Source organism: Myotis lucifugus, unplaced genomic scaffold, assembly GCF_000147115.1.
Source record: "Myotis lucifugus unplaced genomic scaffold, Myoluc2.0 scaffold_269, whole genome shotgun sequence".
In the NCBI taxonomy this organism is placed as follows: domain Eukaryota; kingdom Metazoa; phylum Chordata; class Mammalia; order Chiroptera; family Vespertilionidae; genus Myotis; species Myotis lucifugus.
Window position 1 is genome coordinate 784287 of NW_005871317.1, and position 13978 is coordinate 798264.

Sequence of the window (13978 nt, forward strand, 5' to 3'; positions counted from 1 at the left end):
GTCTTTGCTTACTGAGTAGACAGGGGTGGGCAAAAGTAGGTTTACAGTTGTGAGTACATGAAACACAGCGTATGATTGTGTTATTATTATTATAATAACTTGCATGTCTTTTTTCCATACGAACAATTATAAAGCTAATTTTGCCCACCCCTGTACAAGAATAGGAAGGGGGGAATAGGCCCTCTTGAAATAGGGAGTAGGGAGGAATAATGATATGGAGTCGGGGGGGGGGGGGAATCCCCCATCCGCCTCCCTCTGTTTCTTTTCCTCCCCTCCCTCAATCAGCCATCACAAGGTTAGTTAATAGAGGCCTAGGGATGTTGGCTGGGGATAGGAGGAGGGGGGTTGAAATATTAAGAGACAGAAGACTCCCTATTTACCCTGTAGCAAGTAAAGAAGACATTCATACATGAAAGACCCACCATATAACTTGTACAAGTTTGCAAGAGGACAATTAACACGTAAGTAAATTAAGGAAAGTAATTAATGTTATCTGAGCATGTGGTAAGAATTCTAGAGTTTTCTAGGGCTTCTTGTAGGGGCATGTAGAGGCAATAATTCCACTTGGAATATTCAAAACTATTCTACCCCCTCCCATTGCTGTTTTAGAGCCTCCCCCTTCCAAAAACAAGGTTGGCAAGGCAACCAGAGCACCAGTCACCGTGGTCCCTAACCACATCCGCCAGGGCTTGGCATGCTGAGACGTGTGCCAATTCTGTTGTCTGTAGGGCACTCCTGGCCACAGTACACAGCAAGCTATAATCAAGTCAGAAACCACCGCATTCGTATAGAACTCGGCTCAACATAAATATTCATTAAATGTGAAAACCTATGGTGATGCAATGTTGAGACTGCAAATTTGAACACAAGAGTCAGGAAATGCAAAAATTACCACTGCCCCTGGAACCTGAAATCACCCACACGGCACATTTAATGCCACAAGCGCGTTTATGTGTGTCCTGGAGATTGAAGCCTAATGACACCGAAACTACACATAAGCTGTTCATTGAAGTTCCTGGAGAGGGGAACATTTACTGATGGGCACGGGAATGTTTCTGGAGTGGAGAGGCCATGAAAACCCTGTAGTACAAGTGAAATATAACACATCATGGATAGACTCTGGAATATCCCTGAAGGTCTAGATGCCCCTGTGATAGCCACTGTTCCACAAAAACCGAAAGATCTCAATGTGCCCACATGTACGTAACTAAGCAATCGAGGAGTCCTCCTCATCCGCGGTTTCACTTTCCGCAGTTTCGGTCACCCACAGTCGACTGCAGTCTGAAAATGTTCAATGGAAAACTCTGAACTAATTCAAAAGTTTCAAACTGCCTGTCACTCTGAGTAGCGTGATGAAATCCCGAACCTTCCTGCTCTATCCCACCCGGGACCAGATCATCTCTTTGTCCAATGTATCCGAACTGTATAGGCCCCCTGCCCATTAGTCACATACTGAGTGAGAATTAAAATACAATAAAAATGAAGTGAAATTTTAAAAGATGCTGGCAATTCGGATATGCCAAGGAGAAGCCATGAAGTGTTTCCTTTAGTGAAAAGGTATGTATGTTTGCACGTATAGGGAAAAGAGTATGTGCAGGTTTGGGTACTATCCACAGTTTCAGGCATCCACTGAGGGGTCTTGGAATGGAATGGGAGACTGCTGCAATTTAATAATTCCCAAGTGTTTATGGTGGGCCCCATAAAGAGTAGAAAATCAAATATTTATTAAATTGAAATCTCGCCGAAACCGGTTTGGCTCAGTGGATAGAGCGTCGGCCTGCAGACCAAGGGGTCCCGGGTTCGATTCCGGTCAAGGGCATGTACCTGGGTTGCGGGCGCATCCCCAGTGGGAGATGTGCAGGAGGCGGTTGATCGATGTTTCTCTCTCATCGATGTTTCTGGCTCTCTATCTCTCTCCCTTCCTCTCTGTAAAAAATCAATAAAAAAAATATTTTAAAAAATAAATAAATAAATAAATAAATTGAAATCTCAATTTCTTTCACAGAGAGCCTGCTGGCCTCTTTAGAAATACTACTGCAGTCCTTTAACACTGCTTCCCACCAAACACGGGATCAAAGCCCACGCCAGAACTTTCAAAGTGGGGGTGGGGGGGGTTGGGGAATTCTGAGAAAACAATATGGTACAAATTTCATTAAGGACCCACATACAGTTGCTTCTGAGGGGTCATTCTGGAGCTACATATAACTTTGGCTGTTCCCCAAGAGTACCAGTTTTCTAAGTTATACCAAAATGTTGTTCATATTTAACTAAAACACACTCCCTCCAAGTCCACGGTCATTCTGAGATGTTCTCTTCTCCAGCAATCTGTGAACAACGTACCCAGGCAGTCACATGCCAGGATTAGAGGAGTTAGTCCCCATGCCCTTCTGGAGAGCAGAGGCAAGGTGACCTTATTTCGAGGCTGGTCCATCCCAACTATTTAGAATAGCCCTAGAACACACCCCTGTCTGAAAACTGCTTGTGAATTACTTCTACGATCATAGAAAGTTCTGCCTCAAAGAGCCAAGTCTTTTTCTGGCCACACGAGCATTCCCACTACTATCCTATCCCAAAGTTATTTAGATCTAGAACAGCGGTTCTCAACCTGTGGGTCGCGACCCCTTTGGCGGTCAAACGACCCTTTCACAGGGGTCGCCTAAGACCATCCTGCGTATCAGATATTTACATGACGATTCATAACAGTAGCAACATGACAGTTATGAAGTAGCAATGAAAATAATTTTATGGTTGGGTCACAACATGAGGAACTGTATTTAAAGGGCCAGAAGGTTGAGAACCACTGATCTAGAAGAAGAATTTCCATTCCCTAAATATTTAAGAGTTTTATTGCAAGGCAATAGAGAGACAAGTGAGAAACAATCCCTATCTACTGGAAGCTATGGCGAAAGGAAAACATTCATGAAAGAATACCTACAGTAAGGAATTTAAGACCAGCGGAGAAGTGAAAAAAAGGAGTGCTTTCATTTGAAAGAACACACCAGTAGAACTTAGCAATGCCTGATGGGAAAGGGCTGGAAGTGCGAGAGTCGGGAGAGGGGAAAAGGAAGAGCAGAGGGAAAAGATGGGGGTCAGGAGAGTGGATGCGTAGGAATGTATTATAATGCAGAAGGCAACCCAAAATGAAGGGCACAGAGGGAGGAGAGCCCAGGACCCATTCAGGAAATGAGGCAGAAACACACTGGACCCAGGCCCAAGTCCCAAAGGCAATAGTGAGAGAAAGGCGAGGCAGAGTCCAGGTCACCTCTACACCACGGGATGGCACTGGAAGATTTGGCCAAGGGAGTACGGAGATCAGAAGTTACTTTAGAAAGATGATGAATGGTGGGGAAAGGAGGAACTGATGGGAGGAAAGAGAATGTGCGGCAGGGAGACACTTGGCAGCAAGCGCTGGCATGAAGAAGGAAGGTCAGAAAGGAAAGAGCACATCAAGCATCGTCTTGAGTAGACGATTTCCCTTTGACTTGGCCACAAGCTGCCTTGATTTAAATCTTGAAATGGCTTTGCAAGTCAAGTTTGAACATTCTTTACATGCCATCAGCTGCCTGCTTACCACCTACTCCAAGACTGAGGCACTTCCTGAAAAGAGGCCAAGAGTCCGGGTAACCAGTGAGACTTCCCAAAATCGCAGAAAGGTGCTGAACACCCAAGGTCAAATGCATTTAAGTAAAAGTGTACAGTTAGGTACCGAGGAAAACGTTCTCTACCAAGTGTGGGACGAGCCTTGGCAACCAGGACAACCTCAACAGCAGACGGCGTTCTGGGGCAGAATCCAAGGAAGGCGCTCCTAGCTGAGAGGATAAAACAAGATAACACAAGTGAAGGGACCCTAAAGCCCCAGGCCCATGGAAGATTTGCTGGAACTCAACCATCAAACGCAGGATGCCACTCCAGGAAGATGAGCACCTGAAAGTGCTAAGATCTGAGTTCTAATCCCAGCTCCTCTTGTGCCCAAAGGCTGAAAGCCCTTCCTCAGAGTCCCCTCATTATAAAAGGAGAGCTGAGCCACAGCATCTTCAGGGTGTCCTTCCGTCCAAACAGTGACCCCAATAGTCAAAAGAAATCAAGGAGCAAAAAGAGAGAAGGGACAAAGATCTCAATGAAGGCGCAGGCCCAACGACTCTGCGGCTTCGGCCTTCTAGAAGATCGAGAGTCACGTCAGCGACAGTTCGGCCTTCCCCAGGAGCATCATTAGAGGTTCATGGGATCCACTGGAATGTCATAATGCCGCTAGCGGGCATCAGACACACTGGATGGTTGGGGAGGGAGAGAGAGAAGTGCAACGAAAAAGCATTCAGCTTCGGATCTTTCAGACAATGACGGGAGGGCAAACCCCAACGCCTACAAGGGTCAGACACTGGTAAACGTCATCACCAGTGAGAGAAGGAAGCTGAAGCGATACAACAGGGGCTTGTGAACTGAAGGGGCCCTGCTGTGTCCCCTCGGAAGTCAGAAGAGCTGCGACTCCACTGGGACAGGCTAGGCTGTTGCCCAGGCGGGAACGTGAACCCAACGTTGCCAAATCTTTTCCTTTTTCAGGAGCAGCCAAAGCCCCGGATTTGTATGTAACATTTCTAGAGTTTTCGGAGGGGCCAAACAACATATCATGAAGTCATTTTCATGTTCAGCCCGGGGACCTGCGGTTTAAATGGACCCCTGGTAGCCTGTGTGGCTCTACTTGCCTCTCTGCCTTCCACAGACGGACAGCGTCGCTCTGGATTGAGAGGACAGATTCATACTGTCTTTCCAAACCCAGCCTGTTCATAAACACAGAACTCGTGTGCTGTGGGAAAGACGCAGGGCAGAAAAGAGAGTGCAGCAGCACCCTCCTGGGCCGCAATCTGCAGCCCGCAGTGGGTGGACAGCACCGTGGTCCTTCCGTGAGGTCTTCTCTGAGCCTCCGAGCACGGCCATCTGCCTGCACAGCTGCCGTGTCCCTACCCAGAACACAGGGCAGCTCCTGAATTGTGCTCAGACACACCTACAGGGAGGTACCCAGATACCATGCCAGGTACCTTCCCTTCGATGCAGACATTAGTCATCACTCAGATCCTCGTGGCAGAGGGAAAAAGCCATTATTTAGTATTCACTGAATGATGGAAATATATAGACTTTTATTCTTAGGAAGCTGGGGTTTTTTTGTTTTTTGTTTTCGGTTCTGGGTTTTTTTAAGAAACAGATACCACCCACTGTGAGCAGGGGTACGTAGGAACATCCACGCCGACCTGGTAGAAGAGTATAAACTAGGACCGTTCTCCTGCAGACCAGGGGACAACATGTAGCAGGAACATTAAAAATGTTTATACCCAGTGACCCAGTGGTTCTAACTCTAGAACTTGATCCTATGAAAATAATCAAGAGGTGGAGAAAGGATGTCCCTCACATCATTACTTATCATAATGGAAAACAATGTGTTACACAGACACTAAAAACGTTTCTGAGCATTTAGTAACAGGAAAATACCCAAGGTGGATAAAGGGTTAAAAACACCATGTAATGGTTTTCCCAATTTTCTTTACAATACCTCCAAGCTCAAGAGGAAAAAAAGAAAGTTACATCAAAACACAAAAGATCAACAGGGGTTATGTGTAGCAAGTGGGATTGATTTTCTTTTTCATATGTCTGTGTTTTCCAATAAACATGTACTATTATTACAATTAAAACATAAGTTATAGGTGATGTTTTAAAGTAACATCTTGGCTCCAACGAGAGGTAATATAAAATGAATCTTCTCTAACATGTCCGCCTAATCTTACCAAAATCTCAGGCAAGCAGGTCAGTAAGCTTTGGCTTCAGGTGACCCAAGTTCAAAACCAGCTCTGTGGTATCACAAAGCTTTAGACTCTCAGCCTCAGTTTCTTCTGGGGCCAATTCAACTGCCCATATCTGTATGGAAGAAATCACAGAAACAGCATCTGCAAAACACATATCGTGGGTGCATAAAAATTATATCACGGGGACATAAAAACTATGCTTCTTCCGTAGGCTGTATCCACAGAAGGAATTCAATCAATGTCTGCTGACGAGTTACTATACTCAAATTAAGTTTAAATAAAAACTCAAGGTTTCATCCAATTCTTACAGCACCGAATGGGACCGTATTCACAGCTAACTGACCACGACCCCCACTCTTTTATTTTAAAAAATGCAACAGCTTCTGCAGCAGGAGGCAGAAGTCCCCATTCCAACAGACATTTTCAACTTGTAGGGTCATCAAAGGCTGTTATCACGGAACCAACTACACACCGAGTTTCTAAACAACCATATCACACTGGCTGCTGGGGAGAGAAGGGGATTAATATCGTCTTACAACACATCTTACGGGTAATAAAAATAAAATGCTCTCCCTTGAACCACAATGGGTCAGCTGACCTCATTCTCTATATACTATCATGAGTCAACAGAGCCGCTAAAAGTCAGGTTTTAAAACATCTCATTCAAGCTACAAATGGAACAAAGAACCCCTCCTCTTCACCTCCTCCCTATCCTGTCTGACAAGTATAAAGGCACGTTCCCACAAAGGGGTTATCAGCTTTAACCTCAAAGGTAGGGAAAAATGAGTTGGAAAAGGCCAGAAGGTGCAAATCCTCCTACTGTGTCATTAAGTCCGTGTTTCTCAGAATGGGTTGCCCAGGCCTAAACTTAGCACCGTGGGCCAGGTGCTCCTCAGGATCCTATTCATGTGGCTACCAGATAGGGCTGTGGTCCACATGCTTGTCTGCCCTCCACACTCAGCTGCCTGTGGCCAGGGACAACATCTTACTCATCCCCACCTGCTGCCTCGCCTCGCACAGTGTCTTGTCTGGCAGGCAGAAGGCAGCAGTGGATGTCTGCCTACTAACGGAATGCAGCACCCATACTACGTAATAAGTTTTAACAGCCAGGAGGATGGAATGAGCAGGCAGAATCCACAGCTTTAGGTTATTAACCATCTTTTAAATCAAATAGTAAGGAAGCGCACAGCCTGTGTGAAGAAAGGTGATGTGTTCGAACACAAGACAGGACCTCTTCGGAGAAAGCCAGGCAGAATCCAAAAGGGCTCTTGAAAAACCAGCTACAGGAAGGAGGTGTGCCTCACCAGAAAGCCCTTTAAATGCCAGGACCCTATAACCTTCCCAATAGCAAAAAAAAACAACAACAACGCGGAAGTGCCACTGAGTGACAACTGGATACTTCAAGTCACTGGTTCCTCTTCCCAAGCTTACCAGATCAGCTCTTCATGGAAAACACAAGTTAGAATGAGATTCCTGGGATTTAAAAAAGAAGAAGAAAAGAAAGGTAGGTGGGAAATGAATCTCTGTAAGGGTAGTTTCCTCAGTTAAAGTTATAAAGTTGGCCGTTTCTTGGCCAATCAGTCTGGGTGTATACCCCAATCTAAATTCCACCACCAATTCCCATATTCTCATTTGAAGCAGAAGAAGGTGCCGAGTGAGGCACTCTTGAATAAACAGAAATGCTTACAATCAGGCAGACTGGATTTGAACCTCAGCCCTACTCCCAATGTACTCATTAGCTTCCACCAGTAACTTCACCTCCAAGCTTGGTATCCTCATCTGAAAACCTGGGGCATGCCATCTACCTCACCCATTAGTGTGAGCCAAGCAGTATGATGGTCTAACTCTAACCAATATGCTGTACACCTGAAATGAATACAAAATAATATTGAATGAAGCCTGTAATTTATTTATTTGTTTGTTTGTTTGTTTTGTTAACCCTCACCCAAGGATATTTTTCCATTGATTTTTAGGGAGAGTGGGAGAGAGAGGGAAAGACAGAGAGAAACATCGATGTGAGAGGAAACACATCGATTGGTTGCCTCCTGCACGAGCCCTGACCAGGGACCCGGCAGGGAGGAGCCTGCAACCTAGGTACGTGCCCTAGACCGGAATCATATCTGGGACCCTGTGGTCTGCAGGCCGATGCTCTTCTACTAAGCCAAACTGGCTAGGACCTGTAGCCTGTAATTTAAGAAAAATAAAAATGAAAAATAAATTTAAAAGAAATGTGAGTAAAGCATTGTGCCCTGTGTCTGGCGCATAGGAAGCACTTGATTCTAGTGGCTATTTTAAAAAGCTCTAATAGAGAGGGAAACAGAGCAACTCACAATCTAAATTACAGGAGAAAGGAAACTGCTTAACCCAGGTTAGAATTGGGTACAATTTAGAAAGGCATGGCCTTCCCCAATTGTACACCTGATCAGAAAGCATCTGCTCTCCCAAGGTGACCTGGGGCTGACAGAAAGGCTCCACGCCTAGGAGTCAGGTGACCTGAATCTTAATCCAGGTTGTCTCTACCTTGCTACGTGGCCCTGGGCAAGATGCTTCACTTCTCTGGACCTCAGTCTTCTCACCTCACACATGCAAGTGCTGAATCTGTTTCTTCTGATTATTCAAAGTGCTTTAAATGTCATTTTTGTCATGAACTACAAATCCATTCTCCAGATGCGGAAACACCATCAAGAAGCAAAGTTTTCACATGTTATATATATACTCAAGATAAGATGATTCTGAATACCAAGCCTATACAGTTACTCCCAGGGACACCAGGGCTTGGCCAGGAACGACTCTTCATGTTATGTCCACCCATAACAGCTGTCTACATTAGAACTCTGTCAATATTCAGTATTTTATCACCTTCAAACCTTTATAATGCCAGGTATCCTGCCCCTGAATATTCTAGAACTAACCAAATGGAAAGAGAGCCCCAGAATTTATTAGCCAAACCAAATGAAATCGTTCTCATCAATTAATCCAAGTCCAGAAATCCACCACCTGCCTGATATCCACTCTAAATCCATCATTCATTCACTAATTATCTCATTGGTAGCAGGCACTGGGAACCCAGGGGTAGATCCGGAGATGAGCAAAATCAAACACCCCATAAAAGCCCAGGTCCACAGGGAAGGTGTGAGGAGTTGCTCTTAAGGCATCCAACATTGACAGATACCCCGTCTCATTTTTCAATGAATGGCGAAAGGGAACACTTTCACACACCGCTCTCCCACATCCTGCACTCAGATCCCTGCGGAAAATTATCTGAGTGACTATTTTCTCACTTCTCCCAGGGATCTTGCACTTAACTAGTACCAGACAGATGCACAGGAGAGAGGTCAACGGTAACCCATTATGGACAGTGGATGCCTTTGCGAGTAAGGGCTCAGCTCTGAGAGGAAACCCGGTTGGGAAGGATTATCATTTATCCACACACGCCTGTCTCCATAAGAGACAGTGAACTCCAGAAGACAACGGCATTACAGCATCTGGCACAGAATCGGACTTTGGTAAATATCTATCAAATAAATATGCTCGATGGAGGCATGTAAACCTATAGGCTTCTTCTCTACAACTCTTGCCAGCCTGACCGCGCTCCACTCAAATTCTTAGTAACGGACTATTTGATGACAGGTACTAGATTCGTGCCTCCTTTTTTTCTGTTGGGGAGGAGGGGCATCACAGAACCCTCCAAGAGGCAAAATCGCATGTCTTCTCAGGAAAATAAAAGTGGACATACACAAGACCGCATGCATAATCTCAGGGGTTCGTTCGCATGCCATCACTGGAAGTCTGTGGCCCTCAGGTGAAGAACCCTTCCACTAAACTGTTAAAAAAAGTTAGATTTGAATTAATGTCAAAATCCTAACCAGCCAAGTCTATTTATTTGGCAAAAATAGGAACAAAAGGGGCCAAAGAAACCCGGGCTTTAATCCAGCTTTTATCATTTGCTAGCCGTGTAAGGATGGAAAACACCGCCTTAGTGTCCTCATCTGCAAAATGGGTTAACAATAGCTGCTAATTCCATGTTCATGTCAAGATGAGACCAGCAAACATGTGATATGTTTGGCAGAGTGCCCCGCACACAATAAATGCTCATAAATTGAAGCCACCACCACTTTCCCTTTAGTCTACACACTCCACACTTACCTCCACCTCCCATCTTCATCTCCATTAAGAACTCTACAAGCAACTCCTATGAGATTTCAGGGGGAAAGACAGAAACCCCTCAGAATTCGTAAGGATCACAAAAAGCAGTCCTCATGTTTTCTCTCCTAGTCGAATGCTTGATTTTAACCTGTGAAGGCCCTGCTGATGCGATAGCCAGCAATCTCTTTCCACATAAATCCAGGTCAGCTGTCAGCACACAATTGTTCTATTAGGCCAAGTCAACTTTTAGAGGCAGACCTATTAAGTTAACATAAAATGGAGATGAAAAGAACGTGTTTGATCAAATGCTAAACGGCAAAAACACCCTGACAGGGACACAAGGCAGAGGAATTAGTTTCCTAAAATTATTCTCTGTGATGCCCTTTGATAACACTGGATATTTAAGGACCTCACTCAGCTTTTCTAAGCCACCACCCAGCTCTCCTCCCAACCCTCACCGCTAAAGGCACCAGATTAGTTCTTAAATGTGTTCAGCTCTCCTCTGCTTTCAAGACCATGCAACACTTAACCCAGGATCCAGAAAGGCAGATTCTAACGTTGCACAAAACCTACCATTCAGATTCCTTTTACAAATGAATTTCTCAAGCGTTTCTAAATATTTGACTTCAAGAAGAAGGAAAAAAAAGCAAGCATTTCCACTTTAAAACAATCTTTCATCTCTAAGCGATGCAAATTTTCTTTGTTTAACCAATCCACATACCACTAGCCAGTGTTTAATCAGGCCTTTATTTAACATCCCTACCACATGAGGTGCACAGCCCAGTCTGAAAGTTTCAGATAATGATCTCATTAAAAGCAACAAATTGGTCTGAAGATGAAATATGTATCAATATGTCTAAGAACCCTGTAAAGCTCCACACTTCAGAACTACAGGAAAAGTGTAATTAATTCCCCCTGCCCTCACACTGTATGCCTGACACTCTTATAAGCAAATGGGCTTTGATGTTGCATGAATAAGATAATAAAAGTAATTAATAGCATTTCATATCCACACATTGTTTTCACAATTCTCACAGATGAAGATGTCAAAAGAGAGAGAGAGAGAGAGAGCGCTCTCTGTTCTTACAGAGCACACTGTGACCTTGGGAAAGTTATTTAAGCCTAAAATGCACACAGAGAGAACCAAGAATCCTGTGACTAATCCCAAGGTTTGAATTACTTACTCTCTCAGACACACACACACACACACACACACACTTCTTAACCAAGCCTCCCCCTACCCTAAACTATGCAAATGACTGAACAGGTTCTCTACCAGACTCTGTATGATAAGGTATCAACTGTATAAACACATACACACACACACACACACACACACGCACACGCACACTTTCATTGTATGTAATAGGGCGGGAAACAAATCAGTAATACTAACCAATTTCCTATCTTAGAATTCTTAAAAGAGACTCCCAAACAGGTTTTTTCCTCTCCCCTAAACCATGAACAGTGCTAACGATCCCCATTGGAAATAGCAAAAGCAATGCTATAGTGCTACTACTTAGGTGTAGTTGTAGGGAAAACGAACTCTGCTCTGAAGACCAGAAAGCAGTACACAGCAAATCTTGCAGAGTTGTGTGTGTTTTTTTTAAGATAGGAAATAAAGAGAGGTTTGAAAAGTTCAACAAGGGCCATTAGAAAACATGATTAATCCGAAGCTAAACACCAATTTGTCTCTTCTGCATTCTCATTTCTCATGAAAATGTCATATTCCCTCTCAGCAGTCCTAAAAGCATTAGCTTTCCTCACCAAAACCTTTTTCAGGGCTGACAGGGGCCACACCAGTTCCTTAAATTGGGCAGCATATTCGAAGAATGAATAATCGCATCCCTGCCCCTGTTCCCACGCAGCCCCGAGAGCCACACTGCGCTCCTTCTGTGCACAGAGAGGCTCAGACAGTAGGTCCCCACAATCAGGTTATTAAAGATATAGAGTGAGAGCACCAAGAAATGACTATTCAAACAGCTCAGATAAACTCACTAACGTTGCTGCGGTTATAAGGGAATTAAGGACATCTATTAGTGATTGCTTAACAGGTAAACTTATTAAATACCATTTAAGTCATTTTTCTTTACTTAGCAATTGTTGACTTAATTTTTTTTTTTTTTTTGGCTAGGCTAAATGGACTACAAAAGAGTTAGATAAGCACTTCAAAAAGTTTCAAAAGAGAATGGATTCCTTCTGCCAAATTCACACACTATCTCTCTACTCACCAGGATAAAATAGTTACAAATGGTGTGTTTAAACTGCTAATTTTGTATTAAATGGCGAACCCAAGATTATCTCCAAAGCATAGCACTGCTCATAATGGAGAGCTCGCCAAACGACTGCGGAGAAAGTACAAGTTAAAACACTGCAGATAAAAATCGCCAACTTCAAAAGTCTCCTTCAAAAAAGCTGAAGTGCGCGTTAAAACATCTTTTCTCTGGGGAGGCTGTAAGTCAAACATTTCTGCAGCCATCAGGGCACAGGGCGATCCTCAGAGAATCCGAGCCGCCAGCAGCCACCTCTCAGATGCACACGAGTGTCCAAGGCTGCGTGCGACTGAAACGTGCAGGAGGCTCCAGCAGAGCATCGTCTCTAAAGCTTACAAATTCAAGACCACAGTGATAACATGATCCAAGAAAAACGTCCCAGGCCTTTAACATACGTAGTCACAGGGCTCAAACGTGTGTTGCCCCGTCCGCTTCCCCTGCAGTTTCAGATGGGAACAGGAGCCCTGTAAGGCAATGCTGCGAACGAATCGCCCAGCAGAGGTGCCTCCTTCGGCTTTGGTGAAGACACACCTCTAAGGAGCCACGCTGCACAGCTCCCTGCCCCACACACAGCTCCCTCTCCTATCCACGCAGGGCTCTGAGTCTGCAAGGGGGTGGGGGGGAGGGGGGGAGGGGGGAGAGGCTGCTCTGCAATCAGGCCATACAATCCCCTTCTCTTCATTCATAAACTCCTCCAAGAGTTAAAGCGCCAAAGGCCCGGAGCTTGGGCCCTGCACCCATCACCATCCCCCCGAGAAGGTTCCGAAACAAGCCAACCCTTTCAAATCGCCCCCATCCGAGGCATGCATCTGCACCACCACGAGGGCGCGGGCCGCCCACCCGCAAGCTGATCGACATCGTAGCCGAGGCAGCGGGAAGGCATCGCTCCCCAGCTCACCACCATCCGCCAGAGGCTGGAGCTCAGCTGGAGGCTCTCCCTGGCCAGGATGCTTTGAAATGCAAAACTCCATTCCCTTGCAGCCAGGTAGGTGCAGGTCCTGTCAGGGAGCCACCACCGGCTCCCGGCTCCCAGGCCCTCCGTGGACCTCCTGGGACCCTCTTGGGCCCCGGGGCCCGGGCAGGCAGTCCCCCTCCCACCCTCCGTCATCCGAGGCGCGCAGAGGGCTGCCTTCCGCGGCCGCTCCGGGGCACCCCTCCTCCGCCCGCTCCCCCTGGTCCCCTGCCTGCAGCTGCTCATCCCGAGTCCTGCCAGCGGGTCAGCCTGCAGGTGAGGCGGGCGGCGGGCCCCGGGGAAGAACCCGCTGGCACAGCTCCGCAGACAAACCCTGGCTGCTCCCCAAACGAACGTGCATGGATGGAGAGCAAAGCCTGCCGCCTGAAACGAGCCCCCCCTCCTGCATCGCTCATCTTTCCGAAGTTGGCATTCAACAGGTAGTTCCCGGGACTGCCACCTGAGGCGAACCGGCTGCCCACACCGCCCCGGAGGGCCGCCCAACGCGGGTGCCGGACCCGGGGTGGGATAGACGTCCAATGAAAGACTTGAATAAAAACGGGTATCCAGATAGTAAAACATAACTGATCCAAGACTTCGTTCTACAGGGATTAAACAACCATTAAAAAAATAATGTTGAAAAAACTCGGTTGAGGGAGTAATATTATCAGATTATCCCGTTCAAAAGGGGAGCTGGACTGCGAAAGGCAAATGAAAGTAACAGAAAAGAAAAGAGATATATGGGAAGACGAAAAAGAAAATAAATAGAAAAGTAGAAAAAGTGAAGAACAAAAAACCATTATTTATAATAAAAC